This window comes from Lissotriton helveticus (assembly GCF_964261635.1).
Source record: "Lissotriton helveticus chromosome 1_1 unlocalized genomic scaffold, aLisHel1.1 SUPER_1_unloc_23, whole genome shotgun sequence".
Taxonomy (NCBI): Eukaryota; Metazoa; Chordata; class Amphibia; order Caudata; family Salamandridae; genus Lissotriton; species Lissotriton helveticus.
In genome coordinates, this window is record NW_027611663.1 from 355681 (window position 1) to 383376 (window position 27696).

A 27696-nucleotide genomic window follows, 5' to 3' on the forward strand; every position below is an offset into this window, starting at 1 on the left:
CGCTGTCACGTGGGCTCTGGGGCATCTGCGACGTCCAGGAGCAGGTCACGATCTGTCCCACGCAGGCTCTCACCGTCGGTGCAGTCGGCTTCCGGTTTGGAGCAAACAAGCCTTGGTAAGAGCAATCCACGCGGGATTGGAAGATGGCGTCTCACTCGGACCAGGAAGGTCAGAGTCGGGGCTCCCTTTCAGGGGAGCTGGTGTGGATCTGGAGCAACCAGAATCACGAGTCTTCTTTTGTAGTTCGTCGGCACAGGGACCACAAGCCAGCTGGCAAGTGACCGGGCCAACGCGTTGAGCCAAATCGTGCCAAAGGGCCCCACGCAGCACTCGTCGAGTGTGGAGGGCTGAACTTCGGCTCAGGAGTAGCTCAGGGTGGGGGCTTCTCAAACCCCGGTGTACAGCTTCGAGGGTCACTCGTGGGCTGCACGGTCAGCGTCTCGTGGTCACTTCAAGATGGCGTGCCCCACGCTTCCGGTCGCCTCCACGGGTCTCAGCTTTGCATGGACTGTGGATCGGGCTGTTAGAAGCTGGGCAGGCTTGATCTCGTCGATCTCAGTCGCTCGAGTTCCGGCGGGAACTGCAACTAAGTAGACGTCGAGGGCTGGATGGTGCCTGCTGCTGCAGGGTGGTCACTCCTTGACCACAAGGGAGATTCTTCGGGCTTCCACGTTGAGATGGAGGGCGAAGGGTCCAGAATATCGTTTCAAATGTTTCTTCCAGGAAATCTGATGTGCATTGGCACTGCTCCCACTCTTATTCGAATCTGGTGGGCGTGATTACCTGCTAGGTCCCCTCCTATGGGTGGGACCCAGGAAGTGGGTGGATACACCCCCTTCCTTTGATCCAGGCCGCCCTGGCACGAGGGCTGGAGTGCCCCAGAACCGGTTTGGCCGGATTATGCAAGGGGCAGCCTTGTGCGCCCCAGGCAGTGTCTGGTTTCTTTCAAACCTCCCTGCTACAATACACTATCTCCTGTCTGGAGGGCGGTGACACCCTCCTGTGACAGGAAACCCTTTGTCCAGGACCCCCTTGACTGGGTTTCGGTCAGCTCCAGGGGTCCAGACATTTGTCTGTGGCAGAGGCATCCATTTTGTGGATCTTAAGGCCTTTGGAGAAATCAACCGCATTAAAGTGAAGTAACATGTCTTACCCCTCTAGAGGGGTGGAATGCCATCCCCGTCGCCAGAACTGGCGAGGGGATGGTATTCCAAAGCGTATGACACCTTACACGACATGTTTTGATAAAGCCAAACCAGAGTTGCTAAATAACCGCGAGGATTATAAGGCACTTAATAGTATATGGTATGGCATTATCCTGAAACAGCTTAGGGATTTGTTCCCGACGGCTGCAGACAGGCTCAGCTCATGCTAGAGCTCCATCTCACATAAAAACCATGCACCCAGCCTCCAGGATTGGTGAGGCCTGTCTATAGGAGTGGCTCACAGGTTTACATGTGTCCAGATATAGGTTTAGACATAGGTATACTATATCTAAGCAAGGGGTGTGTACACCACCTTACCCCAGCTGAGTGATCAGCCAGTTGTGTCAATTTAAGAACCAGCCAGGGGTGGCAAAAGATATGCTGCAGCCCCTGGTAGGCCTTAGTGGCTCCTGTGCCCTGTGCACCTATAGTGCATTCTACAGGGGCTGACAAGGAGTCCATTTCCAATTGGTATGTGCCTATAGCACATGTGTCATTAATTTAGTGAGAGAACAGCAGGCTGGGGGTCTGATCAGCAGGCCCACAGCCTCAGTAGTCGAAAACCAGTGAAGCAAAAAGCAAAAATTTGGGGTGACCATAGGATAGCAGACCCTACTCTCCTACACAACCCCCCCCCAAACGCAGGGACATTAAACTAACCTTGACCAGATAAGTCTTCATGTTCTAAGTGGAAGTACCTGGAGAGACCATCTGCATTACCATGGTCAGTCCCTGGGCGGTGCTCCACTGTAAAGTCCATCCCCTGTAGGGAAATGGACCACCTGAGCAGTTTGGGATTTTCACCCTTCATCTGATTAAGCCATAAGAGGGGCTTATGGTCTGTTTGCACCAGGAAGTGAGTTCCAAACAAGTAGGACCTCAACTTCTTCAATGCCCAAACCACAGCAAAGGCCTCCCTCTCAATGGCTGACCAACGTTTTTCTCTTGGGGTTAGCATCCTGCTAATGAAAGCAATTGGCTGGTCTTGACCATCTTGATTAAGTTGTGAGAGTACAGCTCCCACCCCCAACTCAGAAGCATCTGTCTGAACAATGAACTGTTTGGAGTAGTCAGGACTCTTTAGGATAGGTGCAGAGCACATGGCCTTTTTCAGGTCTTCAAATGCCTTCTGACAGCTAACTGTCCACTGAACCTTTTTTGGCATCTTCTTGGATGTCAAGTCATTTAATGGTGTCACTATAGACCCATAGTTTTTCACAAACTTTCTGTAATACCCAGTCAGGCCCAAGAAGGCTCTGACTTGTGTCTGGGTAACTGGAGGAGCCCAGTCCTGTATGGCCTGGATTTTGCTTTCCAGTGGCTGAACCTGGCCTCCACCTACTAGGTGGCCCAGGTATACAACCTTACTCTGCCCTATCTGGCACTTTGTGGCCTTGATAGTTAGGCCTGCCTTTTGCAGGGCCTCCAAAACTTTCTTCAGGTGGATCAGGTGATCCTCCCAGGTGGAGCTAAAGACAGCAATATCATCCAGATAAGCTGCACAAAAGTCATCCAACCCAGTAAGGACTTGGTTCACCAACCTTTGAAAAGTGGCAGGTGCATTCTTCAAACCAAAGGGCATTACCACAAACTGATAATGCCCACTAGGGGTAGAGAATGCTGTCTTGGCCTTTGACTCCTCAGCTAGTCTGATTTGCCAGTAGCCAGCTGTCAGATCAAATGTGCTCAGAAACTTGGCAGAAGCCAATCTGTCAATGAGCTCATCTGCTCTTGGAATGGGGTGAGCATCTGTCCTAGTGACAGCATTGAGACCCCTGTAATCCACGCAAAACCTCATTTCTCTCTTACCATCTTGGGTATGAGGTTTTGGCACCAGGACTACTGGGCTGGCCCATGGGCTCTCTGATGGCTCAATCACTCCAAGCTCCAACATCTTTTGCACCTCAGCCTTGATGCAATCCCTGACATGATCAGGTTGCCTGTAGATCTTATTCTTGACAGGCAGACTGTCACCAGTGTCCACAACATGGGTACACCAGTCAGTTTGGCTGGGTGTGAGTGAAAACATTTGCCTGTGAGCCTGCAAAACTTGTCTGCAGTCCCTCTGTTGCTGGTCAGTGAGGCTGCCTGCCAAGGCTACTCCATCAACTGAACCATCATCAGGGTTCTGGGAAAGCAGGTCTGGGAGAGGGTCACTCTCTTCCTCCTGTTCCCCATCTGTGGCCATGAGCAAGCTCATGTCCTCCCTGTCTACAAATGCTTTCAAGCGATTCACATGGATTACCCTGTGAGGGCTCCTGGGTGTTCCAAAGTCTACCAAGTAGGTGACTTCCCCTTTCTTCTCAATAATAGGATAGGGTCCACTCCATTTGTCTTGAAGTGCTGCTGGAGCCACTGGCTCCAGTACCCATACCTTCTGTCCTGGTTGGAACTCTACCAGTACAGCCTTTTGGTCATGCCAAGCCTTCTGCAACTCTTGGCTGGCCTCCAGGTTTTTGGATGCTCTTTCCATGTACTCAGCCATCCTGGAGCGGAGACCAAGTACATAGTCCACTATGTCTAGTTTGGGCTTTTTGAGAGGTAACTCCCATCCTTCCTTCACCAAACACAATGGACCTCTCACAGGGTGGCCAAACAAAAGTTCAAAAGGGCTGTAGCCAACCCCCTTCTGTGGGACCTCTCTGTAAGCAAAGAGCAGGCAGGGTAAAAGAATGTCCCATTTCCGCCTGAGCTTCTCTGGTAATCCTTTTATCATGCCTTTAAGGGTCTTGTTAAATCTCTCCACAAGCCCATTGCATTGTGGATGATATGGGGTGGTAAACTTATAGTTTACTCCACATTCCTTCCACATTGCTTTTAGATAGCTGGACATAAAATTTGTCCCTCTATCTGATAGTACCTCCTTAGGAAAGCCCACTCTTGAGAAAACTGCAATGAGGGCTTTTGCCACCACAGGTGCTGTGGTGGTCCTTAGGGGAATAGCCTCTGGGTACCTGGTGGCATGATCCACTACCACCAGTATGAATCTGTTCCCAGATGCTGTTTGGGGGTCCATTGGACCCACAATATCAATTCCAACTCTCTCAAAGGGGACCCCCACCACAGGTAGTGGTATTAGGGGGGCCTTTGTTGTGCCACCTGACTTACCACTGGCTTGGCAAGTGACACAGGAGCGACAAAACTCCTTGACATCCTCTGACATGTGAGGCCAGTGAAAGTGTGGAACAAGCCTGTCCCACGTCTTGTTCTGGCCTAAGTGTCCTGCAAGGGGAATATCATGGGCCAAGGTAAGGAGGAATCCCCTAAACTGCAGAGGTATCACCAACCTCCTGGTCATGCCAGGCTTGGGGGCTCTAGCCTCTGAGTAAAGGAGTCCCTCATCCCAATACACAGTATGGGTACCTTGGGCATCCCCAGCAGCCTCAGCAGCAGCCTGCTGTCTGAGGGGTTCAAGGGAAGGGCAATCTAATTGAGCCTGCCTCAGGTCTGCCCTTGAGGGTCCCCCTGTCCCCAGAAACTCAACCTGGTCAGGTTCAAGCTCCTCAGAGACAGTCTCCTCTTGGACTGCAGAATCAGTTTCCTCTGAAACCTGATCCTCAACCTGGGGCAAGGTGGAAGGCGAGGCCTTTCCTCTCTTGCTCCTTCTCTTGGGTTGTGGCTGGTCTATTGTCTCAAGATCCACCACTGGTTCAGGAAGGCACTTCTTAGCCTGAGCCCTTGTCATGGCAAGGACATGCTCTGAAATCCCTAGCATTTCTGCATGAGTCCTGTACTCCACTTCTGACCATGCTGAGCTTTCAAGGTCATTGCCTAACAGACAGTCTACTGGTAGGTCTGCACTCACCACAACTTTCTTTAGGCCATCAACCCCTCCCCAGGAGAAGTTCACAACTGCCACACTATGGGAGGTAGTGGAGTTGCTTGCATTGGTTACTAGGTAGCTCTCTCCTAGTACAATCTGTCCAGGGTCCACAAAGCCAGGGGTCACCATGGTGACACTAGCACATGTGTCCCTGTAAGCTTGAGCCAGTTTCTCATTTATTAAGGGAGTCTGCCTGTATTTGCCCAGGTTAGTGGGGCTTACTGCAGTGGGCAACTCAATGTCCACATCATACAGGAGAACTGCCTGTGTAGGGACTCTGACTAGGCCAGATCCTACTTCAATACCCAGGGTCAACCCAGCTACACCCTTGGACTGTGTTCCACCACTGCTTACTGTACTTGGGGTTGCAGTTGCTTTAGGAGCTGTAGTGGTGGGAACTGGATTTGCCTTGGTGCACTCACTGCCCCAGTGTGAAACTGATTTGCAGGTATTGCACCAAGGTGTCTTTGGACCTTTGTTCTTCTTCTTCTTGTTACCATTTTGGGAACCACCCTCCTTACTATTAGTTTGGGGGCCTGAAGACTTCTGGTCTTTTTCTTTATCTTTCTGATTCTGATTACCACCCTTCTGGTCTGTTTTCTTCTGGTCACCACCTTGGTTCTGGGGTTTCTGCTTAATCCTTGTTCTGACCCATTTGTCTGCCTTCTTTCCCAATTCTTGGGGAGAGGTCAGATCAGAGTCAATAAGGTATTGATGCAACAGCTGGTTTGTACAGTTATTAAGGATCTGTTCTCTCATCATAAGATTGTACAATCCGGTATAGTCTGAAACTTTACTTCCCTGTAACCAACCCTCCAAAGCCTTAGTGGCACACTCCACAAAATCAGTCCAGTCTTGAGTCTGTGCTTTCTGGGTGTCTCTGAACAACAACCTGTATTGCTCAGTGGTTAGGCCATACCCTTCAATGAGAGCACTCTTCAAAACAGAGTAGTTTTTGGCATCCTCAGGTCTAACTGTGAGGAGCCTGTCCCTCCCTTTCTCAGAAAAGGAGTACCACAAAATTGCAGCCCACTGATTCTCAGGAACCTGCTGTACCATGCAGGCTCTCTCAAGAGCAGTCATCCATTTGTGGATGTCATCCCCTTCTTTAAAGGGGGGCACAATTTTGGTCAGGTTTCTATTATCATAGGCCCTGTCTTTTTCTCTTGGAAAATTGCTGCCACCAGTGACATCTAAGCCACTTAATTTCTGCTCTCTTGCCAAGGCAAGTCTAGCTTGAGCCAAGGCTACCTCCTCCCTCTCTATCTGGAGTTTGACAGCCCTCATTCTGGCCCTATGCTCTAACTTTTGAGAAGCATTCATGCCTCTCTGTGATTCCCTGGAGGCACTAGAAAGATGAGAGTCCCCTGAGGGAGATCTCACTCTTCTGTTGCCTGGGGGAATCATATGTTGGGTTCTGGGGAGGTGCTGGCCCTCTCCATTCCCCAGTAGGTCCAAGTTGGCCTGGCTAAGCCTACCAACTGGAACCTGGCTACCCTGATCCTGTACTCCTAAGTCCTCAACATCTGAGTCCTCATCCAAGTCATCATCATCCTCCTCTTCAAGGGGATCAACTGCAGGGGGGTTCCCTCCAGTTCCTGTATCTAGGGAAGCTGCTTTTGCCTTCTCTAAGTCATCCTGTTCTAGGATTTCTACCAGGATTAGGCAGGTGGGGCTTCTGCCCCTTTTTAACCCTCTTGCTTTGCACAAGGCAATCAAGTCTCTGCGGGTTAGTTTGTCATATCCAAAAGTTGCCTGGGTAGGGTCAACTGTCACAGGACTAGACCCTGAGGCCTTTCCTGTGTCAGACATGGTTACTAGTGAGGTGTAAGTGGTGCACTTACCTACACTAAGTGTTTTCCTACTGGACCTTGCTAGTGAGTTGTAGTCAGGGGTGTGCTACTCCCTTCAACCTACAACTACTAAGTTCAGTAGAACTTAATATGCTAAGCTTTTGATTTTATATGTACCTAGAGGTACTTGATGTGATCTTTCAATTTGATATAAAGATTGCAATGGTAAAACAACAGCAAGCTCAAATCCGCACCGCTGCTCACCAATGTGAGAAGTTGGCCTGGTAGGGGATGTTTCCAATTCTGGAACCACCTACTACCTGACCAAACAATCCCCTTATGGTGTCTGGTTGTAAGTCAACCTTATTAGACAAGCTATCCTAGTGGTAGCATGGACTAAGCAGCCTAAAGGCTTAACTTAAGAGGTCGTGTTAAGCGAGCTGTTTTACCACATACAATCCTGTAATACCAAATGAAAGGACACCACACAAGTATATATTATAAAAATATATGTGTTTATTACTAAAAACAATCCCCAGTATTCTTTATGAATAAAGGGGCACAAGCGTTAAATCAAAAGCACTGTTTAAACATACAAAGTTGCACAATTATGGATGAGGGCAGGGGGCCACTCAAACCATATACTAAACAAGTGGTATAAGAGAGGCCACTCGAACAGTGGTTAGGCCTAGGGCCTAGGGAATCGCTGGGAGCAGTCAGGACAAGCAATGCTGAAGTCGGGAATGGCCCTCGGGATTCGGGAGATGTGCGGAAAGCGCACGCATGCACCAATGTTAACCAATGGTGCGTAAAAGTCAAATAGTTAAAGTTTAAGGACACTTCCGCTGAACCTAGAGGAACAAAACTTAACACACAGACCCTAGAGGTGTGCACCAGTGTGGGAACACCGGCGGAGCAAAGTTACCTCACCCACAGGAAGTGGGTGCACAGGGTCGAAGTGGCGTCGGGTTTTGACACGCAGGCTCTTGGTGCTTGAAGCTGAAAGGGCTGCAGGCAGGGTGAAGACGAAGTGTCCGGTGGAGTCCAAGGGTGGACTCAAGTTGTAGAGTACCTGAAAGCAGAGGGGACAGAGTCTGGGTCACTCAGCAGTGACCAGGGTGGAACCAGGACGGAACCAGGCAATGTCGGGCGCAATCAGGTGGTCGTCGAGGCGCTTCTCTTCGCTGTCACGTGGGCTCTGGGGCATCTGCGACGTCCAGGAGCAGGTCACGATCTGTCCCACGCAGGCTCTCACCGTCGGTGCAGTCGGCTTCCGGTTTGGAGCAAACAAGCCTTGGTAAGAGCAATCCACGCGGGATTGGAAGATGGCGTCTCACTCGGACCAGGAAGGTCAGAGTCGGGGCTCCCTTTCAGGGGAGCTGGTGTGGATCTGGAGCAACCAGAATCACGAGTCTTCTTTTGTAGTTCGTCGGCACAGGGACCACAAGCCAGCTGGCAAGTGACCGGGCCAACGCGTTGAGCCAAATCGTGCCAAAGGGCCCCACGCAGCACTCGTCGAGTGTGGAGGGCTGAACTTCGGCTCAGGAGTAGCTCAGGGTGGGGGCTTCTCAAACCCCGGTGTACAGCTTCGAGGGTCACTCGTGGGCTGCACGGTCAGCGTCTCGTGGTCACTTCAAGATGGCGTGCCCCACGCTTCCGGTCGCCTCCACGGGTCTCAGCTTTGCATGGACTGTGGATCGGGCTGTTAGAAGCTGGGCAGGCTTGATCTCGTCGATCTCAGTCGCTCGAGTTCCGGCGGGAACTGCAACTAAGTAGACGTCGAGGGCTGGATGGTGCCTGCTGCTGCAGGGTGGTCACTCCTTGACCACAAGGGAGATTCTTCGGGCTTCCACGTTGAGATGGAGGGCGAAGGGTCCAGAATATCGTTTCAAATGTTTCTTCCAGGAAATCTGATGTGCATTGGCACTGCTCCCACTCTTATTCGAATCTGGTGGGCGTGATTACCTGCTAGGTCCCCTCCTATGGGTGGGACCCAGGAAGTGGGTGGATACACCCCCTTCCTTTGATCCAGGCCGCCCTGGCACGAGGGCTGGAGTGCCCCAGAACCGGTTTGGCCGGATTATGCAAGGGGCAGCCTTGTGCGCCCCAGGCAGTGTCTGGTTTCTTTCAAACCTCCCTGCTACAATACACTATCTCCTGTCTGGAGGGCGGTGACACCCTCCTGTGACAGGAAACCCTTTGTCCAGGACCCCCTTGACTGGGTTTCGGTCAGCTCCAGGGGTCCAGACATTTGTCTGTGGCAGAGGCATCCATTTTGTGGATCTTAAGGCCTTTGGAGAAATCAACCGCATTAAAGTGAAGTAACATGTCTTACCCCTCTAGAGGGGTGGAATGCCATCCCCGTCGCCAGAACTGGCGAGGGGATGGTATTCCAAAGCGTATGACACCTTACACGACATGTTTTGATAAAGCCAAACCAGAGTTGCTAAATAACCGCGAGGATTATAAGGCACTTAATAGTATATGGTATGGCATTATCCTGAAACAGCTTAGGGATTTGTTCCCGACGGCTGCAGACAGGCTCAGCTCATGCTAGAGCTCCATCTCACATAAAAACCATGCACCCAGCCTCCAGGATTGGTGAGGCCTGTCTATAGGAGTGGCTCACAGGTTTACATGTGTCCAGATATAGGTTTAGACATAGGTATACTATATCTAAGCAAGGGGTGTGTACACCACCTTACCCCAGCTGAGTGATCAGCCAGTTGTGTCAATTTAAGAACCAGCCAGGGGTGGCAAAAGATATGCTGCAGCCCCTGGTAGGCCTTAGTGGCTCCTGTGCCCTGTGCACCTATAGTGCATTCTACAGGGGCTGACAAGGAGTCCATTTCCAATTGGTATGTGCCTATAGCACATGTGTCATTAATTTAGTGAGAGAACAGCAGGCTGGGGGTCTGATCAGCAGGCCCACAGCCTCAGTAGTCGAAAACCAGTGAAGCAAAAAGCAAAAATTTGGGGTGACCATAGGATAGCAGACCCTACTCTCCTACACCCTGGTTGCTCTTGGTCCCCCAGGCTGTGCTTGGTCCCACAGGCTGCTTGGTCCCCCAGGCTGTGCTTGGTCCCCCTGGTTGCTCTTGGTCCCCCAGGCTGTGCTTGGTCCCCCAGGCTGTGCTTGGTCCCCCTGGTTGCTCTTGGTCCCCAAGGCTGTGCTTGGTCCCCCAGGCTGTGCTTGGTCCCCAGGCTGTGCTTGGTCCCCCTGGTTGCTCTTGGTCCCCCTGGCTGTGCTTGGTACCCCTGGCTGTGCTTGGCCCCCCTGGTTGCTCTTGGTCCCCAAGGCTGTGCTTGGTCCCCCAGGCTGTGCTTGGTCCCCCTAGTTGCTCTTAGTCCCCCAGGCTGTGCTTGGTACCCCAGGCTGTGCTTGGTCCCCCAGGCTCTGCTTGGTCCCCCTGGTTGCTCTTGGTCCCCCAGACTGTGCTTGGTCCCCCAGACTGTACTTGGTCCCCCAGGCTGTGCTTGGTCCCCCTGGTTGCTCTTGGTCCCCCTGGCTGTGCTTGGTCCCCCTGGTTGCTCTTGGTCTCCCAGGCTGTGCTTGGTCCCCCAGGCTGTGCTTGGTCCCCCTGGTTGCTCTTGGTCCCCCAGGCTGTGCTTGGTCCCCCAGGCTGTGCTTGGTCCCCCTGGTTGCTCTTGGTCCCCCAGGCTGTGCTTGGTCCCACAGGCTGTGCTTGGTCCCCCAGGCTGTGCTTGGTCCCCCTGGTTGCTCTTTGTGAGAAGTTGGCCTGGTAGGGAATGTTTCCAATTCTGGAACCACCTACTACCTGACCAAACAATCCCCTTATGGTGTCTGGTTGTAAGTCAACCTTATTAGACAAGCTATCCTAGTGGTAGCATGGACTAAGCAGCCTAAAGGCTTAACTTAAGAGGTCGTGTTAAGCGAGCTGTTTTACCACATACAATCCTGTAATACCAAATGAAAGGACACCACACAAGTATATATTATAAAAATATATGTGTTTATTACTAAAAACAATCCCCAGTATTCTTTATGAATAAAGGGGCACAAGCGTTAAATCAAAAGCACTGTTTAAACATACAAAGTTGCACAATTATGGATGAGGGCAGGGGGCCACTCAAACCATATACTAAACAAGTGGTATAAGAAAGGCCACTCGAACAGTGGTTAGGCCTAGGGCCTAGGGAATCGCTGGGAGCAGTCAGGACAAGCAATGCTGAAGTCGGGAATGGCCCTCGGGATTCGGGAGATGTGCGGAAAGCGCACGCATGCACCAATGTTAACCAATGGTGCGTAAAAGTCAAATAGTTAAAGTTTAAGGACACTTCCGCTGAACCTAGAGGAACAAAACTTAACACACAGACCCTAGAGGTGTGCACCAGTGTGGGAACACCGGCGGAGCAAAGTTACCTCACCCACAGGAAGTGGGTGCACAGGGTCGAAGTGGCGTCGGGTTTTGACACGCAGGCTCTTGGTGCTTGAAGCTGAAAGGGCTGCAGGCAGGGTGAAGACGAAGTGTCCGGTGGAGTCCAAGGGTGGACTCAAGTTGTAGAGTACCTGAAAGCAGAGGGGACAGAGTCTGGGTCACTCAGCAGTGACCAGGGTGGAACCAGGACGGAACCAGGCAATGTCGGGCGCAATCAGGTGGTCGTCGAGGCGCTTCTCTTCGCTGTCACGTGGGCTCTGGGGCATCTGCGACGTCCAGGAGCAGGTCACGATCTGTCCCACGCAGGCTCTCACCGTCGGTGCAGTCGGCTTCCGGTTTGGAGCAAACAAGCCTTGGTAAGAGCAATCCACGCGGGATTGGAAGATGGCGTCTCACTCGGACCAGGAAGGTCAGAGTCGGGGCTCCCTTTCAGGGGAGCTGGTGTGGATCTGGAGCAACCAGAATCACGAGTCTTCTTTTGTAGTTCGTCGGCACAGGGACCACAAGCCAGCTGGCAAGTGACCGGGCCAACGCGTTGAGCCAAATCGTGCCAAAGGGCCCCACGCAGCACTCGTCGAGTGTGGAGGGCTGAACTTCGGCTCAGGAGTAGCTCAGGGTGGGGGCTTCTCAAACCCCGGTGTACAGCTTCGAGGGTCACTCGTGGGCTGCACGGTCAGCGTCTCGTGGTCACTTCAAGATGGCGTGCCCCACGCTTCCGGTCGCCTCCACGGGTCTCAGCTTTGCATGGGCTGTGGATCGGGCTGTTAGAAGCTGGGCAGGCTTGATCTCGTCGATCTCAGTCGCTCGAGTTCCGGCGGGAACTGCAACTAAGTAGACGTCGAGGGCTGGATGGTGCCTGCTGCTGCAGGGTGGTCACTCCTTGACCACAAGGGAGATTCTTCGGGCTTCCACGTTGAGATGGAGGGCGAAGGGTCCAGAATATCGTTTCAAATGTTTCTTCCAGGAAATCTGATGTGCATTGGCACTGCTCCCACTCTTATTCGAATCTGGTGGGCGTGATTACCTGCTAGGTCCCCTCCTATGGGTGGGACCCAGGAAGTGGGTGGATACACCCCCTTCCTTTGATCCAGGCCGCCCTGGCACGAGGGCTGGAGTGCCCCAGAACCGGTTTGGCCGGATTATGCAAGGGGCAGCCTTGTGCGCCCCAGGCAGTGTCTGGTTTCTTTCAAACCTCCCTGCTACAATACACTATCTCCTGTCTGGAGGGCGGTGACACCCTCCTGTGACAGGAAACCCTTTGTCCAGGACCCCCTTGACTGGGTTTCGGTCAGCTCCAGGGGTCCAGACATTTGTCTGTGGCAGAGGCATCCATTTTGTGGATCTTAAGGCCTTTGGAGAAATCAACCGCATTAAAGTGAAGTAACATGTCTTACCCCTCTAGAGGGGTGGAATGCCATCCCCGTCGCCAGAACTGGCGAGGGGATGGTATTCCAAAGCGTATGACACCTTACACGACATGTTTTGATAAAGCCAAACCAGAGTTGCTAAATAACCGCGAGGATTATAAGGCACTTGATAGTATATGGTATGGCATTATCCTGAAACAGCTTAGGGATTTGTTCCCGACGGCTGCAGACAGGCTCAGCTCATGCTAGAGCTCCATCTCACATAAAAACCAAGCACCCAGCCTCCAGGATTGGTGAGGCCTGTCTATAGGAGTGGCTCACAGGTTTACATGTGTCCAGATATAGGTTTAGACATAGGTATACTATATCTAAGCAAGGGGTGTGTACACCACCTTACCCCAGCTGAGTGATCAGCCAGTTGTGTCAATTTAAGAACCAGCCAGGGGTGGCAAAAGATATGCTGCAGCCCCTGGTAGGCCTTAGTGGCTCCTGTGCCCTGTGCACCTATAGTGCATTCTACAGGGGCTGACAAGGAGTCCATTTCCAATTGGTATGTGCCTATAGCACATGTGTCATTAATTTAGTGAGAGAACAGCAGGCTGGGGGTCTGATCAGCAGGCCCACAGCCTCAGTAGTCGAAAACCAGTGAAGCAAAAAGCAAAAATTTGGGGTGACCATAGGATAGCAGACCCTACTCTCCTACACAACCCCCCCCCAAACGCAGGGACATTAAACTAACCTTGACCAGATAAGTCTTCATGTTCTAAGTGGAAGTACCTGGAGAGACCATCTGCATTACCATGGTCAGTCCCTGGGCGGTGCTCCACTGTAAAGTCCATCCCCTGTAGGGAAATGGACCACCTGAGCAGTTTGGGATTTTCACCCTTCATCTGATTAAGCCATAAGAGGGGCTTATGGTCTGTTTGCACCAGGAAGTGAGTTCCAAACAAGTAGGACCTCAACTTCTTTAATGCCCAAACCACAGCAAAGGCCTCCCTCTCAATGGCTGACCAACGTTTTTCTCTTGGGGTTAGCCTCCTGCTAATGAAAGCAATTGGCTGGTCTTGACCATCTTGATTAAGTTGTGAGAGTACAGCTCCCACCCCCAACTCAGAAGCATCTGTCTGAACAATGAACTGTTTGGAGTAGTCAGGACTCTTTAGGATAGGTGCAGAGCACATGGCCTTCTTCAGGTCTTCAAATGCCTTCTGACAGCTAACTGTCCACTGAACCTTTTTTGGCATCTTCTTGGATGTCAAGTCATTTAATGGTGTCACTATAGACCCATAGTTTTTCACAAACTTTCTGTAATACCCAGTCAGGCCCAAGAAGGCTCTGACTTGTGTCTGGGTAGCTGGAGGAGCCCAGTCCTGTATGGCCTGGATTTTGCTTTCCAGTGGCTGAACCTGGCCTCCACCTACTAGGTGGCCCAGGTATACAACCTTACTCTGCCCTATCTGGCACTTTGTGGCCTTGATAGTTAGGCCTGCCTTTTGCAGGGCCTCCAAAACTTTCTTCAGGTGGATCAGGTGATCCTCCCAGGTGGAGCTAAAGACAGCAATATCATCCAGATAAGCTGCACAAAAGTCATCCAACCCAGTAAGGACTTGGTTCACCAACCTTTGAAAAGTGGCAGGTGCATTCTTCAAACCAAAGGGCATTACCACAAACTGATAATGTCCACTAGGGGTAGAGAATGCTGTTTTGGCTTTTGACTCCTCAGCTAGTCTGATTTGCCAGTAGCCAGCTGTCAGATCAAATGTGCTCAGAAACTTGGCAGAAGCCAATCTGTCAATGAGCTCATCTGCTCTTGGAATGGGGTGAGCATCTGTCCTAGTGACAGCATTGAGACCCCTGTAATCCACGCAAAACCTCATTTCTCTCTTACCATCTTGGGTATGAGGTTTTGGCACCAGGACTACTGGGCTGGCCCATGGGCTCTCTGATGGCTCAATCACTCCAAGCTCCAACATCTTTTGCACCTCAGCCTTGATGCAATCCCTGACATGATCAGGTTGCCTGTAGATCTTATTCTTGACAGGCAGACTGTCACCAGTGTCCACAACATGGGTACACCAGTCAGTTTGGCTGGGTGTGAGTGAAAACATTTGCCTGTGAGCCTGCAAAACTTGTCTGCAGTCCCTCTGTTGCTGGTCAGTGAGGCTGCCTGCCAAGGCTACTCCATCAACTGAACCATCATCAGGGTTCTGGGAAAGCAGGTCTGGGAGAGGGTCACTCTCTTCCTCCTGTTCCCCATCTGTGGCCATGAGCAAGCTCATGTCCTCCCTGTCTACAAATGCTTTCAAGCGATTCACATGGATTACCCTGTGAGGGCTCCTGGGTGTTCCAAAGTCTACCAAGTAGGTGACTTCCCCTTTCTTCTCAATAATAGGATAGGGTCCACTCCATTTGTCTTGGAGTGCTGCTGGAGCCACTGGCTCCAGTACCCATACCTTCTGTCCTGGTTGGAACTCTACCAGTACAGCCTTTTGGTCATGCCAAGCTTTCTGCAATTCTTGGCTGGCCTCCAGGTTTTTGGATGCTCTTTCCATGTACTCAGCCATCCTGGAGCGGAGACCAAGTACATAGTCCACTATGTCTAGTTTGGGCTTTTTGAGAGGTAACTCCCATCCTTCCTTCACCAAACACAAGGGACCTCTCACAGGGTGGCCAAACAAAAGTTCAAAAGGGCTGTAGCCAACCCCCTTCTGTGGGACCTCTCTGTAAGCAAAGAGCAGGCAGGGTAAAAGAATGTCCCATTTCCGCCTGAGCTTCTCTGGTAATCCCTTTATCATGCCTTTAAGGGTCTTGTTAAATCTCTCCACAAGCCCATTGCATTGTGGATGATATGGGGTGGTAAACTTATAGTTTACTCCACATTCCTTCCACATTGCTTTTAGATAGCTGGACATAAAATTTGTCCCTCTATCTGATTGTACCTCCTTAGGAAAGCCCACTCTTGAGAAAACTGCAATGAGGGCTTTTGCCACCACAGGTGCTGTGGTGGTCCTTAGGGGAATAGCCTCTGGGTACCTGGTGGCATGATCCACTACCACCAGTATGAACCTGTTCCCAGATGCTGTTTGGGGGTCCATTGGACCCACAATATCAATTCCAACTCTCTCAAAGGGGACCCCCACCACAGGTAGTGGTATTAGGGGGGCCTTTGTTGTGCCACCTGACTTACCACTGGCTTGGCAAGTGACACAGGAGCGACAAAACTCCTTGACATCCTCTGACATGTGAGGCCAGTGAAAGTGTGGAACAAGCCTGTCCCACGTCTTGTTCTGGCCTAAGTGTCCTGCAAGGGGAATATCATGGGCCAAGGTAAGGAGGAATCCCCTAAACTGCAGAGGTATCACCAACCTCCTGGTCATGCCAGGCTTGGGGGCTCTAGCCTCTGAGTAAAGGAGTCCCTCATCCCAATACACAGTATGGGTACCTTGGGCATCCCCAGCAGCCTCAGCAGCAGCCTGCTGTCTGAGGGGTTCAAGGGAAGGGCAATCTAATTGAGCCTGCCTCAGGTCTGCCCTTGAGGGTCCCCCTGTCCCCAGAAACTCAACCTGGTCAGGTTCAAGCTCCTCAGAGACAGTCTCCTCTTGGACTGCAGAATCAGTTTCCTCTGAAACCTGATCCTCAACCTGGGGCAAGGTGGAAGGCGAGGCCTTTCCTCTCTTGCTCCTTCTCTTGGGTTGTGGCTGGTCTATTGTCTCAAGATCCACCACTGGTTCAGGAAGGCACTTCTTAGCCTGAGCCCTTGTCATGGCAAGGACATGCTCTGAAATCCCTAGCATTTCTGCATGAGTCCTGTACTCCACTTCTGACCATGCTGAGCTTTCAAGGTCATTGCCTAACAGACAGTCTACTGGTAGGTCTGCACTCACCACAACTTTCTTTAGGCCATCAACCCCTCCCCAGGAGAAGTTCACAACTGCCACACTATGGGAGGTAGTGGAGTTGCTTGCATTGGTTACTAGGTAGCTCTCTCCTAGTACAATCTGTCCAGGGTCCACAAAGCCAGGGGTCACCATGGTGACACTAGCACATGTGTCCCTGTAAGCTTGAGCCAGTTTCTCATTTATTAAGGGAGTCTGCCTGTATTTGCCCAGGTTAGTGGGGCTTACTGCAGTGGGCAACTCAATGTCCACATCATACAGGAGAACTGCCTGTGTAGGGACTCTGACTAGGCCAGATCCTACTTCAATACCCAGGGTCAACCCAGCTACACCCTTGGACTGTGTTCCACCACTGCTTACTGTACTTGGGGTTGCAGTTGCTTTAGGAGCTGTAGTGGTGGGAACTGGATTTGCCTTGGTGCACTCACTGCCCCAGTGTGAAACTGATTTGCAGGTATTACACCAAGGTGTCTTTGGACCTTTGTTCTTCTTCTTCTTGTTACCATTTTGGGAACCACCCTCCTTACTATTAGTTTGGGGGCCTGAAGACTTCTGGTCTTTTTCTTTATCTTTCTGATTCTGATTACCACCCTTCTGGTCTGTTTTCTTCTGGTCACCACCTTGGTTCTGGGGTTTCTGCTTAATCCTTGTTCTGACCCATTTGTCTGCCTTCTTTCCCAATTCTTGGGGAGAGGTCAGATCAGAGTCAATAAGGTATTGATGCAACAGCTGGTTTGTACAGTTATTAAGGATCTGTTCTCTCATCATAAGATTGTACAATCCTGTATAGTCTGAAACTTTACTTCCCTGTAACCAACCCTCCAAAGCCTTAGTGGCACACTCCACAAAATCAGTCCAGTCTTGAGTCTGTGCTTTCTGGGTGTCTCTGAACAACAACCTGTATTGCTCAGTGGTTAGGCCATACCCTTCAATGAGAGCACTCTTCAAAACAGAGTAGTTTTTGGCATCCTCAGGTCTAACTGTGAGGAGCCTGTCCCTCCCTTTCTCAGAAAAGGAGTACCACAAAATTGCAGCCCACTGATTCTCAGGAACCTGCTGTACCATGCAGGCTCTCTCAAGAGCAGTCATCCATTTGTGGATGTCATCCCCTTCTTTAAAGGGGGGCACAATTTTGGTCAGGTTTCTATTATCATAGGCCCTGTCTTTTTCTCTTGGAAAATTGCTGCCACCAGTGACATCTAAGCCACTTAATTTCTGCTCTCTTGCCAAGGCAAGTTTAGCTTGAGCTAAGGTAAGCTTAGCTTGACTCAGGGCTACCTCCTCTCTCTCTATCTGGAGTCTGACAGCCCTCATTCTAGCCCTATGCTCAGCTTTCTGAGAAGCACTCATGCCTCTCTCTGATTCTCTGGAGGCACTAGAAAGATGAGAGTCCCCTGAGGGAGATCTCACTCTTCTGTTGCCTGGGAGAATCACATGTTGGGTTCTGGGGAGGTGCTGGCCCTCTCCATTCCCCAGTAGGTCCAAGTTGGCCTGGCTAAGCCTACCAACTGGAACCTGGCTACCCTGATCCTGTACTTGTGAGTCCCCACCATCTGAGTCCTCATCCAAGTCATCATCATCCTCCTCTTCAGGGGGATCAACTACAGGGGGGTTCCCTCCAGTTCCTGTATCTAGGGAAGCTGCTTTTGCCTTCTCTAAGTCATCCTGTTCTAGGATTTCTACCAGGATTAGGCAGGTGGGGCTTCTGCCCCTTTTTAACCCTCTTGCTTTGCACAAGGCAATCAAGTCTCTGCGGGTTAGTTTGTCATATCCAAAAGTTGCCTGGGTAGGGTCAACTGTCACAGGAGCAGACCCTGAGGCTTTTCCTGTGTCAGACATGGTTACTAGTGAGGTGTAAGTGGTGCACTTACCTACACTAAGTGTTTTCCTACTGGACCTTGCTAGTGAGTTGTAGTCAGGGGTGTGCTACTCCCTTCAACCTACAACTACTAAGTTCAGTAGAACTTAATATGCTAAGTGTAGGAGAGTAGGGTCTGCTATCCTATGGTCACCCCAAATTTTTGCTTTTTGCTTCACTGGTTTTCGACTACTGAGGCTGTGGGCCTGCTGATCAGACCCCCAGCCTGCTGTTCTCTCACTAAATTAATGACACATGTGCTATAGGCACATACCAATTGGAAATGGACTCCTTGTCAGCCCCTGTAGAATGCACTATAGGTGCACAGGGCACAGGAGCCACTAAGGCCTACCAGGGGCTGCAGCATAACTTTTGCCACCCCTGGCTGGTTCTTAAATTGACACAACTGGCTGATCACTCAGCTGGGGTAAGGTGGTGTACACACCCCTTGCTTAGACATAGTATACCTATGTCTAAACCTATATCTGGACACATGTAAACCTGTGAGCCACTCCTATAGTCAGGCCTCACCAATCCTGGAGGCTGGGTGCATGGTTTTATGTGAGATGGAGCTCTAGCATGAGCTGAGCCTGTCTGCAGCCGTCGGGAACAAATCCCTAAGCTGTTTCAGGATAAGGCCATACCATATACTATTAAGTGCCTTATAATCCTCGCGGTTATTTAGCAACTTTGGTTTGGCTTTATCAAAACATGTCGTGTAAGGTGTCATACGCTTTGGAATACCATCCCCTCGCCAGTTCTGGCGACGGGGATGGCATTCCACCCCTCTAGAGGGGTAAGACATGTTACTTCACTTTAATACGGTTGATTTCTCCAAAGGCCTTAAGATCCACAAAATGGATGCCTCTGCCACAGACAAATGTCTGGACCCCTGGAGCTGACCGAAACCCAGTCAAGGGGGTCCTGGACAAAGGGTTTCCTGTCACAGGAGGGTGTCACCGCCCTCCAGACAGGAGATAGTGTATTGTAGCAGGGAGGTTTGAAAGAAACCAGACACTGCCTGGGGCGCACAAGGCTGCCCCTTGCATAATCCGGCCAAACCGGTTCTGGGGCACTCCAGCCCTCGTGCCAGGGCGGCCTGGATCAAAGGAAGGGGGTGTATCCACCCACTTCCTGGGTCCCACCCATAGGAGGGGACCTAGCAGGTAATCACGCCCACCAGATTCGAATAAGAGTGGGAGCAGTGCCAATGCACATCAGATTTCCTGGAAGAAACATTTGAAACGATATTCTGGACCCTTCGCCCTCCATCTCAACGTGGAAGCCCGAAGAATCTCCCTTGTGGTCAAGGAGTGACCACCCTGCAGCAGCAGGCACCATCCAGCCCTCGACGTCTACTTAGTTGCAGTTCCCGCCGGAACTCGAGCGACTGAGATCGACGAGATCAAGCCTGCCCAGCTTCTAACAGCCCGATCCACAGTCCATGCAAAGCTGAGACCCGTGGAGGCGACCGGAAGCGTGGGGCACGCCATCTTGAAGTGACCACGAGACGCTGACCGTGCAGCCCACGAGTGACCCTCGAAGCTGTACACCGGGGTTTGAGAAGCCCCCACCCTGAGCTACTCCTGAGCCGAAGTTCAGCCCTCCACACTCGACGAGTGCTGCGTGGGGCCCTTTGGCACGATTTGGCTCAACGCGTTGGCCCGGTCACTTGCCAGCTGGCTTGTGGTCCCTGTGCCGACGAACTACAAAAGAAGACTCGTGATTCTGTTTGCTCCAGATCCACACCAGCTCCCCTGAAAGGGAGCCCCGACTCTGACCTTCCTGGTCCGAGTGAGACGCCATCTTCCAATCCCGCGTGGATTGCTCTTACCAAGGCTTGTTTGCTCCAAACCGGAAGCCGACTGCACCGACAGTGAGAGCCTGCGTGGGACAGATCGTGACCTGCTCCTGGACGTCGCAGATGCCCCAGAGCCCACGTGACAGCGAAGAGAAGCGCCTCGACGACCACCTGATTGCGCCCGACATTGCCTGGTTCCGTCCTGGTTCCACCCTGGTCACTGCTGAGTGACCCAGACTCTGTCCCCTCTGCTTTCAGGTACTCTACAACTTGAGTCCACCCTTGGACTCCACCGGACACTTCGTCTTCACCCTGCCTGCAGCCCTTTCAGCTTCAAGCACCAAGAGCCTGCGTGTCAAAACCCGACGCCACTTCGACCCTGTGCACCCACTTCCTGTGGGTGAGGTAACTTTGCTCCGCCGGTGTTCCCACACTGGTGCACACCTCTAGGGTCTGTGTGTTAAGTTTTGTTCCTCTAGGTTCAGCGGAAGTGTCCTTAAACTTTAACTATTTGACTTTTACGCACCATTGGTTAACATTGGTGCATGCGTGCGCTTTCCGCACATCTCCCGAATCCCGAGGGCCATTCCCGACTTCAGCATTGCTTGTCCTGACTGCTCCCAGCGATTCCCTAGGCCCTAGGCCTAACCACTGTTCGAGTGGCCTTTCTTATACCACTTGTTTAGTATATGGTTTGAGTGGCCCCCTGCCCTCATCCATAATTGTGCAACTTTGTATGTTTAAACAGTGCTTTTGATTTAACGCTTGTGCCCCTTTATTCATAAAGAATACTGGGGATTGTTTTTAGTAATAAACACATATATTTTTATAATATATACTTGTGTGGTGTCCTTTCATTTGGTATTACAGGATTGTATGTGGTAAAACAGCTCGCTTAACACGACCTCTTAAGTTAAGCCTTTAGGCTGCTTAGTCCATGCTACCACTAGGATAGCTTGTCTAATAAGGTTGACTTACAACCAGACACCATAAGGGGATTGTTTGGTCAGGTAGTAGGTGGTTCCAGAATTGGAAACATCCCCTACCAGGCCAACTTCTCACATTGGTGAGCAGCGGTGCGGATTTGAGCTTGCTGTTGTTTTACCATTGCAATCTTTATATCAAATTGAAAGATCACATCAAGTACCTCTAGGTACATATAAAATCAAAAGCTTAGCATATTAAGTTCTACTGAACTTAGTAGTTGTAGGTTGAAGGGAGTAGCACACCCCTGACTACAACTCACTAGCAAGGTCCAGTAGGAAAACACTTAGTGTAGGTAAGTGCACCACTTACACCTCACTAGTAACCATGTCTGACACAGGAAAAGCCTCAGGGTCTGCTCCTGTGACAGTTGACCCTACCCAGGCAACTTTTGGATATGACAAACTAACCCGCAGAGACTTGATTGCCTTGTGCAAAGCAAGAGGGTTAAAAAGGGGCAGAAGCCCCACCTGCCTAATCCTGGTAGAAATCCTAGAACAGGATGACTTAGAGAAGGCAAAAGCAGCTTCCCTAGATACAGGAACTGGAGGGAACCCCCCTGCAGTTGATCCCCTTGAAGAGGAGGATGATGATGACTTGGATGAGGACTCAGATGTTGAGGACTTAGGAGTACAGGATCAGGGTAGCCAGGTTCCAGTTGGTAGGCTTAGCCAGGCCAACTTGGACCTACTGGGGAATGGAGAGGGCCAGCACCTCCCCAGAACCCAACATATGATTCCCCCAGGCAACAGAAGAGTGAGATCTCCCTCAGGGGACTCTCATCTTTCTAGTGCCTCCAGGGAATCACAGAGAGGCATGAATGCTTCTCAAAAGTTAGAGCATAGGGCCAGAATGAGGGCTGTCAAACTCCAGATAGAGAGGGAGGAGGTAGCCTTGGCTCAAGCTAGACTTGCCTTGGCAAGAGAGCAGAAATTAAGTGGCTTAGATGTCACTGGTGGCAGCAATTTTCCAAGAGAAAAAGACAGGGCCTATGATAATAGAAACCTGACCAAAATTGTGCCCCCCTTTAAAGAAGGGGATGACATCCACAAATGGATGACTGCTCTTGAGAGAGCCTGCATGGTACAGCAGGTTCCTGAGAATCAGTGGGCTGCAATTTTGTGGTACTCCTTTTCTGAGAAAGGGAGGGACAGGCTCCTCACAGTTAGACCTGAGGATGCCAAAAACTACTCTGTTTTGAAGAGTGCTCTCATTGAAGGGTATGGCCTAACCACTGAGCAATACAGGTTGTTGTTCAGAGACACCCAGAAAGCACAGACTCAAGACTGGACTGATTTTGTGGAGTGTGCCACTAAGGCTTTGGAGGGTTGGTTACAGGGAAGTAAAGTTTCAGACTATACAGGATTGTACAATCTTATGATGAGAGAACAGATCCTTAATAACTGTACAAACCAGCTGTTGCATCAATACCTTATTGACTCTGATCTGACCTCTCCCCAAGAATTGGGAAAGAAGGCAGACAAATGGGTCAGAACAAGGATTAAGCAGAAACCCCAGAACCTAGGTGGTGACCAGAAGAAAACAGACCAGAAGGGTGGTAATCAGAATCAGAAAGATAAAGAAAAAGACCAGAAGTCTTCAGGCCCCCAAACTAATAGTAAGGAGGGTGGTTCCCAAAATGGTAACAAGAAGAAGAAGAACAAAGGTCCAAAGACACCTTGGTGTAATACCTGCAAATCAGTTTCACACTGGGGCAGTGAGTGCACCAAGGCAAATCCAGTTCCCACCACTACAGCTCCTAAAGCAACTGCAACCCCAAGTACAGTAAGCAGTGGTGGAACACAGTCCAAGGGTGTAGCTGGGTTGACCCTGGGTATTGAAGTAGGATCTGGCCTAGTCAGAGTCCCTACACAGGCAGTTCTCCTGTATGATGTGGACATTGAGTTGCCCACTGCAGTAAGCCCCACTAACCTGGGCAAATACAGGCAGACTCCCTTAATAAATGAGAAACTGGCTCAAGCTTACAGGGACACATGTGCTAGTGTCACCATGGTGACCCCTGGCTTTGTGGACCCTGGACAGATTGTACTAGGAGAGAGCTACCTAGTAACCAATGCAAGCAACTCCACTACCTCCCATAGTGTGGCAGTTGTGAACTTCTCCTGGGGAGGGGTTGATGGCCTAAAGAAAGTTGTGGTGAGTGCAGACCTACCAGTAGACTGTCTGTTAGGCAATGACCTTGAAAGCTCAGCATGGTCAGAAGTGGAGTACAGGACTCATGCAGAAATGCTAGGGATTTCAGAGCATGTCCTTGCCATGACAAGGGCTCAGGCTAAGAAGTGCCTTCCTGAACCAGTGGTGGATCTTGAGACAATAGACCAGCCACAACCCAAGAGAAGGAGCAAGAGAGGAAAGGCCTCGCCTTCCACCTTGCCCCAGGTTGAGGATCAGGTTTCAGAGGAAACTGATTCTGCAGTCCAAGAGGAGACTGTCTCTGAGGAGCTTGAACCTGACCAGGTTGAGTTTCTGGGGACAGGGGGACCCTCAAGGGCAGACCTGAGGCAGGCTCAATTAGATTGCCCTTCCCTTGAACCCCTCAGACAGCAGGCTGCTGCTGAGGCTGCTGGGGATGCCCAAGGTACCCATACTGTGTATTGGGATGAGGGACTCCTTTACTCAGAGGCTAGAGCCCCCAAGCCTGGCATGACCAGGAGGTTGGTGATACCTCTGCAGTTTAGGGGATTCCTCCTTACCTTGGCCCATGATATTCCCCTTGCAGGACACTTAGGCCAGAACAAGACGTGGGACAGGCTTGTTCCACACTTTCACTGGCCTCACATGTCAGAGGATGTCAAGGAGTTTTGTCGCTCCTGTGTCACTTGCCAAGCCAGTGGTAAGTCAGGTGGCACAACAAAGGCCCCCCTAATACCACTACCTGTGGTGGGGGTCCCCTTTGAGAGAGTTGGAATTGATATTGTGGGTCCAATGGACCCCCAAACAGCATCTGGGAACAGATTCATACTGGTGGTAGTGGATCATGCCACCAGGTACCCAGAGGCTATTCCCCTAAGGACCACCACAGCACCTGTGGTGGCAAAAGCCCTCATTGCAGTTTTCTCAAGAGTGGGCTTTCCTAAGGAGGTACTATCAGATAGAGGGACAAATTTTATGTCCAGCTATCTAAAAGCAATGTGGAAGGAATGTGGAGTAAACTATAAGTTTACCACCCCATATCATCCACAATGCAATGGGCTTGTGGAGAGATTTAACAAGACCCTTAAAGGCATGATAAAAGGATTACCAGAGAAGCTCAGGCGGAAATGGGACATTCTTTTACCCTGCCTGCTCTTTGCTTACAGAGAGGTCCCACAGAAGGGGGTTGGCTACAGCCCTTTTGAACTTTTGTTTGGCCACCCTGTGAGAGGTCCATTGTGTTTGGTGAAGGAAGGATGGGAGTTACCTCTCAAAAAGCCCAAACTAGACATAGTGGACTATGTACTTGGTCTCCGCTCCAGGATGGCTGAGTACATGGAAAGAGCATCCAAAAACCTGGAGGCCAGCCAAGAATTGCAGAAAGCTTGGCATGACCAAAAGGCTGTACTGGTAGAGTTCCAACCAGGACAGAAGGTATGGGTACTGGAGCCAGTGGCTCCAGCAGCACTCCAAGACAAATGGAGTGGACCCTATCCTATTATTGAGAAGAAAGGGGAAGTCACCTACTTGGTAGACTTTGGAACACCCAGGAGCCCTCACAGGGTAATCCATGTGAATCGCTTGAAAGCATTTGTAGACAGGGAGGACATGAGCTTGCTCATGGCCACAGATGGGGAACAGGAGGAAGAGAGTGACCCTCTCCCAGACCTGCTTTCCCAGAACCCTGATGATGGTTCAGTTGATGGAGTAGCCTTGGCAGGCAGCCTCACTGACCAGCAACAGAGGGACTGCAGACAAGTTTTGCAGGCTCACAGGCAAATGTTTTCACTCACACCCAGCCAAACTGACTGGTGTACCCATGTTGTGGACACTGGTGACAGTCTGCCTGTCAAGAATAAGATCTACAGGCAACCTGATCATGTCAGGGATTGCATCAAGGCTGAGGTGCAAAAGATGTTGGAGCTTGGAGTGATTGAGCCATCAGAGAGCCCATGGGCCAGCCCAGTAGTCCTGGTGCCAAAACCTCATACCCAAGATGGTAAGAGAGAAATGAGGTTTTGCGTGGATTACAGGGGTCTCAATGCTGTCACTAGGACAGATGCTCACCCCATTCCAAGAGCAGATGAGCTCATTGACAGATTGGCTTCTGCCAAGTTTCTGAGCACATTTGATCTGACAGCTGGCTACTGGCAAATCAGACTAGCTGAGGAGTCAAAAGCCAAAACAGCATTCTCTACCCCTAGTGGACATTATCAGTTTGTGGTAATGCCCTTTGGTTTGAAGAATGCACCTGCCACTTTTCAAAGGTTGGTGAACCAAGTCCTTACTGGGTTGGATGACTTTTGTGCAGCTTATCTGGATGATATTGCTGTCTTTAGCTCCACCTGGGAGGATCACCTGATCCACCTGAAGAAAGTTTTGGAGGCCCTGCAAAAGGCAGGCCTAACTATCAAGGCCACAAAGTGCCAGATAGGGCAGAGTAAGGTTGTATACCTGGGCCACCTAGTAGGTGGAGGCCAGGTTCAGCCACTGGAAAGCAAAATCCAGGCCATACAGGACTGGGCTCCTCCAGTTACCCAGACACAAGTCAGAGCCTTCTTGGGCCTGACTGGGTATTACAGAAAGTTTGTGAAAAACTATGGGTCTATAGTGACACCATTAAATGACTTGACATCCAAGAAGATGCCAAAAAAGGTTCAGTGGACAGTTAGCTGTCAGAAGGCATTTGAAGACCTGAAGAAGGCCATGTGCTCTGCACCTATCCTAAAGAGTCCTGACTACTCCAAACAGTTCATTGTTCAGACAGATGCTTCTGAGTTGGGGGTGGGAGCTGTACTCTCACAACTTAATCAAGATGGTCAAGACCAGCCAATTGCTTTCATTAGCAGGAGGCTAACCCCAAGAGAAAAACGTTGGTCAGCCATTGAGAGGGAGGCCTTTGCTGTGGTTTGGGCATTAAAGAAGTTGAGGTCCTACTTGTTTGGAACTCACTTCCTGGTGCAAACAGACCATAAGCCCCTCTTATGGCTTAATCAGATGAAGGGTGAAAATCCCAAACTGCTCAGGTGGTCCATTTCCCTACAGGGGATGGACTTTACAGTGGAGCACCGCCCAGGGACTGACCATGGTAATGCAGATGGTCTCTCCAGGTACTTCCACTTAGAACATGAAGACTTATCTGGTCAAGGTTAGTTTAATGTCCCTGCGTTTGGGGGGGGGTTGTGTAGGAGAGTAGGGTCTGCTATCCTATGGTCACCCCAAATTTTTGCTTTTTGCTTCACTGGTTTTCGACTACTGAGGCTGTGGGCCTGCTGATCAGACCCCCAGCCTGCTGTTCTCTCACTAAATTAATGACACATGTGCTATAGGCACATACCAATTGGAAATGGACTCCTTGTCAGCCCCTGTAGAATGCACTATAGGTGCACAGGGCACAGGAGCCACTAAGGCCTACCAGGGGCTGCAGCATAACTTTTGCCACCCCTGGCTGGTTCTTAAATTGACACAACTGGCTGATCACTCAGCTGGGGTAAGGTGGTGTACACACCCCTTGCTTAGACATAGTATACCTATGTCTAAACCTATATCTGGACACATGTAAACCTGTGAGCCACTCCTATAGTCAGGCCTCACCAATCCTGGAGGCTGGGTGCATGGTTTTATGTGAGATGGAGCTCTAGCATGAGCTGAGCCTGTCTGCAGCCGTCGGGAACAAATCCCTAAGCTGTTTCAGGATAAGGCCATACCATATACTATTAAGTGCCTTATAATCCTCGCGGTTATTTAGCAACTTTGGTTTGGCTTTATCAAAACATGTCGTGTAAGGTGTCATACGCTTTGGAATACCATCCCCTCGCCAGTTCTGGCGACGGGGATGGCATTCCACCCCTCTAGAGGGGTAAGACATGTTACTTCACTTTAATACGGTTGATTTCTCCAAAGGCCTTAAGATCCACAAAATGGATGCCTCTGCCACAGACAAATGTCTGGACCCCTGGAGCTGACCGAAACCCAGTCAAGGGGGTCCTGGACAAAGGGTTTCCTGTCACAGGAGGGTGTCACCGCCCTCCAGACAGGAGATAGTGTATTGTAGCAGGGAGGTTTGAAAGAAACCAGACACTGCCTGGGGCGCACAAGGCTGCCCCTTGCATAATCCGGCCAAACCGGTTCTGGGGCACTCCAGCCCTCGTGCCAGGGCGGCCTGGATCAAAGGAAGGGGGTGTATCCACCCACTTCCTGGGTCCCACCCATAGGAGGGGACCTAGCAGGTAATCACGCCCACCAGATTCGAATAAGAGTGGGAGCAGTGCCAATGCACATCAGATTTCCTGGAAGAAACATTTGAAACGATATTCTGGACCCTTCGCCCTCCATCTCAACGTGGAAGCCCGAAGAATCTCCCTTGTGGTCAAGGAGTGACCACCCTGCAGCAGCAGGCACCATCCAGCCCTCGA